The sequence below is a fragment of the Pipistrellus hanaki genome (genome assembly GCF_964339955.1).
Source record: "Pipistrellus hanaki genome assembly, chromosome: 12".
NCBI lineage: Eukaryota > Metazoa > Chordata > Mammalia > Chiroptera > Vespertilionidae > Pipistrellus > Pipistrellus hanaki.
Window position 1 is genome coordinate 32,050,982 of NC_140514.1, and position 6,000 is coordinate 32,056,981.

Sequence of the window (6,000 nt, forward strand, 5' to 3'; positions counted from 1 at the left end):
ACGAGTCCTTATTTTTACAAAGAAAATGGGTGAGTCTAGGATTTACTTCCCAATATTCGGGGGAGGGGGGCGTGGGTGGGATTACAGATGGAACAACACTGACCATGAGTTGGTGCTTGTTGACACTTGGTGATAAGGGCAAGCAGGCTCATGATATTGATTTGCCGATTTTCACTATGTTTGAAGTTTTCCATAGTTACCTTTTTATTTTATTTAAAAAAAATTTTTTTTTAGAGGAGAATTTCCACATAAACATTCTGAGCTTTGGGTTCTCTGGAAGAAAATGGAAGGATCTGGTAAGAGGCCAGACCTCCACCCTGCAGCAACCAGCGGGGGTTGTTGGGAAGTGCTATAGGGCGGCATCTGCTCGCAGCCTGGCCCTAACCCTTACCCTTACCCTTACCCTTACCCTTACCCTAACCTTAACCCTGCACCCTCCTTCCCCACGGCCAGCGTTTGGGTTTGTAGCCCATGGGAACTTTCCTCTCCTTCCTTCCAGTACTCTCCTTCCCGGCCCGACCGCCATGGCTGGACCCAGTGGGGCTGGCTCAAAGGAGCTGCTCGCTCTTCAGCTCTTTCCCACTAGGTTTTTCTCGCAAATCTTCTTTCTGGGCCATGAATCCTTTTTAGTCCCCCGAGAATCCAGGATTTCGAGACTCAAAAGCATGAGACGAAAAATCCATTAGAAAACTAATTTATGAGGACAAGCAAATGTTGTTTTTTTTAAAAAAGGCAAAACCCAGGAAGGAAGACAATACTTCTTTTAAAGTCAAACAGAAAGAAGGGAGAGGAAGGTTTCTAGAGGTGGTAGGGACCTCTGAGGGTTCCTCTCATCTCCTCAGTCCAGCCCCCCCCCTATCCCCCAGGGGCCACACCCCTGCACCCCCTCCTGCTCTTAGCCATCACACCCCTCCCCTGAGGCAGTGAGCGCAGCACACCCTGGCATTTCCAATAAAGACACAGATGGGGCTGGGAAGGAAAATCCGGCTAAGATGTGTTGTAGTGTAACCCCCATCTTACCAAGGACGCCTCAAAAACGTCGAATTATGGAGTCATTGATTAAAGGCCGGTAGCACACGAGGGGCTAAAGCTCCCAATCTCGCAGCCCCGAACAGCTTGCCCCTCTGGCTTCTATTGGCAGAATATCACAAAGGAATCGATTGCATCTTTGGGTCTGGAATGAGGAACCTGTTTCGAGAAAAGCATTTTACAGAAGTGACACTGAGAAAGTTAGTTATCTAAAGTAGCTACGAATCACTGACTCGACAGAAACACATTATCCTTATCTGGGACCACCTGGACAATCTAGAATAATCGTGCTATCCAGATTCTGAGACCACTGAGTCAACAGGAATGCACTATCAGTAGCTACGGAGGCCATCTAGGATCATGGAACGGTCTTGGGTCCCAGGAACGTGCTTCGATGACCAGTGAGATCACAATCAATGGGAGATTCGAACCATCCTCAGTGGAGTATTGGGATAGTATCCATACATTCAGGAAAAAATCAAAGAAACGTTTACATGAGTACAGAACCCAAAACAGCAAGGTTAAGATATTACACGGCATTTTTTACCCAAGTATGGTTGCTACCAGCCTTCCGGTGTAGCATTGGATCGTATACCTATCGGGCTGGCTGATATGAAGAAGTTGGATGGTATCAAGTTCTGCCAAAGGTGGAGGAAAACAGAAACGCTCACGGGGCTGTGGATGGGTGTAAGCTTTCCCGGCAGCAGCTTGGAAGTGTTCAGTGAAATGGAATATGGACCCACCCCACGCCCAGCCCTCCTGGGTGCCGAGCCCAGAGAGAGACTCCTGCCCAGCTCCCCAAGGAAACATGTGTGAGGGAGTATGTTCTCGCAGAATCGTTTGTAAGAGTGAAGCTTTGGGAACACCCAGAAGTTTACGAATAGTAAAGCAGATACAATAAACCGTGTGCTCTGCAGACGAGTGCTATTCAGCAGGCAAAAGGGAGTGCTCAGCTCCATATTCTTTTCCGTCAACGTGGAGCCATCTCAAGACCTCAGAGCCCTGCCTGGAAAAAAGTGAGGAGGGAGTGATATGCGCACAAAAGAACACTGAAGGTTATTATTATTATTATTATTATTATTTTTAAATAGGCACACAATAATACCAATACCGGGCCTGATACAAATGGAAATACAGAGGAGTGGGACGTACAGAATCACAGGCATGGTAAGAGGAGAAAAGTGAGATTGGGGATGGGGTGAAGAGGTTAAAAAAAAACAAATGTAGGTAAAAGTGAGCCGTGCCGGGGCTGATAGAGATGGTGTGCTTTGGAACAAGGAGACAGCTCATTCCTTCTGCGTACATGAGGTTTCAGCAAACAGAACCAAAACAAAACACAAGTTAATATGTAAAATATTAACCTGACGCAGGTGGAAAAAGAACCGAGCGAGTGGCTGTGAATAATGAGAGGCCTGAGACGTGCCCCGAGGTGGCAGCGAGGGGGCCTCCGGGCAGCGCGGGCCAGCGGGCGGCCCGGGGCAGCGCCAGGGGACCTGGAGTGTCCGGGCCTTCCACCCCCTGTGACTCTCCAATGGCTGAGCTCCTGCTGGGTCACTCCATGTGGCGGCCTTGAGTCTCTGTAAACACAGCCTCCTTCCAGCCCCGCGGACCGCTATCAGGGAGCCTGCGGGGCCAGGAGATTTTCCCACAGGCTGTCAGCTCGGGGAGGCTCCGCCCGGTGTTAGCCGCCAGCTCCTCCTGCAAAGCCAGGATGTCCTGGGAACAGATGCTGCTCCCGCCCACCTTTCCTTTGGCGCCTTCTGCACCCAAAGCTGCTTCGCACACGTGCTCTACGCTCCTACCTAGAACGGCCCAGGCTACCTTTTCTCGGGATGGGAAGGGGCAGAGGAGAGCGGTTCTAGCGACCGCTCTGAGTTTGCTCGAAGACAATGAGAGGGAGAAGGACCATGAGTTCTCTGTTGTCTCCCGAGCCCATCCTTTTACAAACACATTCAGCGCAGCGTCTGCACCAGGAACTGTGCTGGGCACCACGTGGTTTGAACCGGACGCTGTCGCCTGCCCTCAGGGAGGTTCAGGGTCGTGGGGAGCGAGCAGTGCGTGTGGCCACGCGGGGGGATTGTGAGTGTGAGGTGCTCGGAGACCACGGAGGCGGGCGGCTACTTCAGATGGGAGGGCATCGGGGATGGCTTCTTGGAGGCGGTGCTCCTCGCTGAATCTGGAGGGATAAGAGGAGTTAACAGGAAGGGGAGAGGTGGTCTTGCTGGAGGGACGAGCACAGGCAATGGCTGGGAGGCAAGAAACAACGGGAAGGAGTGGGAAGATGTCTATAGTTCGTCATCTCTGGGCTCAGGCAGATCGTGTTAGAACTTAACCAGTGTCCTACCTCCTTGATGAGGCCTGCGGAATTGCCCCAGCCTCATCCTGCTCCCCTCCGCTGCATCTTGGGCAAACTTTTACAATCACATGTTTCCCTACTGTGTGTGTGTGCATGCACGTGTGTGTGCGTGTGTGTGTGTGTGTGCATGCACGTGTGTGTGCGTGTGTGTGTGCATGCCCGTGTGTGCGTGTGTGTGTGTGTGTGTGTGCATGCACGTGTGTGCGCGAGTGTGTGTGTGTGTGTGTGTGTGTGTGTGTGTGTGTACGCACACCCGGCGAGAGGGTTTCCTATCCCAGTCCTGGCTCGGAGAAGGGCTCGCTGGCCCAGGGCTTCTCCCTCCCAGTGCCTGGCATTTAGCCTTCACTCCACCACAAATGGGCCTGGTTCACCCAACTCTGAGCGGCCGTGCTGCTCAGCGAGGAGGGAGACCGAGGCCATGGGGAGCAGCACCAGATCCCCCAGTGCATTGGGCGTTCGGTCTCAGAGGCTCCTGCCAGGCTGGGCCTGAACCAGGTGCCCAGGTGAACCTTCTTCCGGGAGAGAGAACTGAAAATCGGTAGCCCGCCTCTCAGGTGGTGCCCAGCGATCCCCACCGCCAGGCTGTCATGTTGTGTGGTCTCCTTCCTTGGAGCTGGATGGGTCTGCGTGACCAGCAGAATGCAGCAGAAGAGACGGCAGGTGCCTTAGAGGTCAGCTAGCTCACCAGAGCCATCAGACTTCCGCCTCAGCTTCCATCTTGGGCTGCTCCCTCTGGAAGGAGCCCCTGCTGTGTTGTGAGGACACCGGACACCATGGCAGCCCTATGGGGGGTCCGCGGGGTGAGGAACCAGGGCCCCCTGTCCACGGCCTGTGAGGAGCCATCCTGGATGCACCCCTCCAGCCCCAGTGAAGCGCTCAGAGGACAGTGGCTTCCTGAGAAACCCGGAGTCGCCAGCTTAGCGGCTTCCAAATTCCTGGCTCTCAGATACTCTTAGGAATGTTAAACGTTTGTTTTTAAAGCCGTGGCGTTTTAGGGTAATTTATTACATAGCAATAAATAACCTGCACGAAGCATTTAGCAACGAGGAGCGGCTTTTCCTGCTCATGTTTGGAAATGCTTCCTGGCCGGGGTTTGGCCTCCTCTGACAGGCAGAAATATTGGGGCTCCCAAAGGTCACAGTCACTCACCCCCATTTCTTTTTCTCACTCCTTCTCCCTCCCCAGGTACTTCCGTGGATGAACCAATAACCCGAGGACAGACCAGAAAGAAATCTCACCTGCACTTTCCTTAGAAATCTCACCTGACTGCCTGGAGCAGGGGTCCTCAAACTTTTTAAAGTGGGGGCCAGATCACGGTCCCTCAGAGAGCTGGAGGGCCGGACTATATGAACCACTAATCCCTACTGTAACACCTTGGCTGCGCTCACTGCCCAAAAAACCTGGCGGGCCGGATCAGACTCCTCTGCGGGCCGCATGTGGCCCACGGGCCGTAGTTTGAAGACCCCTGGCCTGGAGCTTCAGGGAAATCAGCTGCTCCGACCCCATCCCCAGTGCTCCGGGGAGGCCCCCAAAGAAATTGTGTCAACAAGCCAAGCCTCATCAGAGCCTTCATCCTAACCCGACAAAAGCCCTAATCCCTGCTCTGGTTAAACTGGAATCTGAACCTTTACCTCTGGTTATTCCGTGAGTTACTCATTAGTCCTTGTGCCCACTTTTAGTATGCGTGCAAACCTCACCTTTTCTTTTGTGAATCTGTCTATTGTTAGTTAACTCACATGCCCCCGCCCCTGCCCTCACCCCTCAAACCTAAGCTGGTAGAGGAAAAGTTTTTCCTTCCACAGCCCCCTCACCCCAAGGATCCACAGAAACACAACCGCTGGACCTCAGGCCATGGGGAGGCAGGATAGTGAGAAGCTATAAAAATTCATTAGCAGGTGGAATGGGGAACTGAGAAGATAACGGGTTCACATGGGCTCCATCCAGACTCACCTGCCTCCTGCTCCCAGCACGACCACTTCCTTAACCTTTGGCCCTGAGAACAAGGAGGGTCTGACCAGCATCTAATAAAGCTTCTGGAACAAAGCTTCCGGTCTGTTGACCACAGAGACAAGAGTTTTGGTCAAACTAGAACATCTAGGCGTCAATTGTGTTTTAGCTTTGGCCCAGAAAAGCAGCAAAACCAAAGTGAACAGGTGAAACCAACTTGTATCAGGACCCCCTACCCTAGCACCGTCTAATCGCCAGAGACCGTGACGCTGACTCTCCACACTCGCTCATTTCGATGAATCATCGTATTAAAGGACACACCTGCAAAGCTGATGTGAATATTCTATTGAGATCCTCCCCTGAGACCTCCCTTAAAATTCCTCCCTGCCTTTAGGAAACAGACAGAAACCCAAAGGGCCCACACCTTCCTACGGAAATGGAATTTTCGGACTGGAACCCGGATTCTTTGTCCGCCGGAACCGAAGAATGAATCCACGGACAGAGGTGGTACAGCAAAGGTGGAGATTTATTGAAGTACAAGTACAGACTCCCGCGTGGGGAGAGGGAAAGAGTCCCACAGAATGGTCTCCCACATGAGGGGGGGGAGGGTCCCACTGAGTTCTTTTTCCCTATAAAGGCTGCCAAATCCTAGTGCCCTGATAGCCCTC

The 6,000-nt window shown here is 52.6% G+C and overlaps 1 protein-coding gene across 5 annotated transcripts in view; it reads left to right on the forward strand.

Moving 5' to 3' along the window:
* The window catches only part of B3GNT2 (UDP-GlcNAc:betaGal beta-1,3-N-acetylglucosaminyltransferase 2), a 202,103-nt gene extending 196,446 nt beyond the window's left edge, over positions 1 to 5,657 (forward strand). For 4 of the 5 annotated variants that reach the window (XR_014796522.1, XR_014796523.1, XR_014796525.1 and 1 more), the window contains one exon: positions 4,571 to 5,657. The gene's annotated coding sequence lies outside the window, so the exon portion shown is untranslated. Of the gene's footprint in view, positions 1 to 3,939; positions 4,186 to 4,570 lie in introns of all 5 variants that reach the window. The other variant, XR_014796524.1, reaches the window with a different exon arrangement.
* Positions 5,658 to 6,000: the final 343 nt, after the last annotated feature.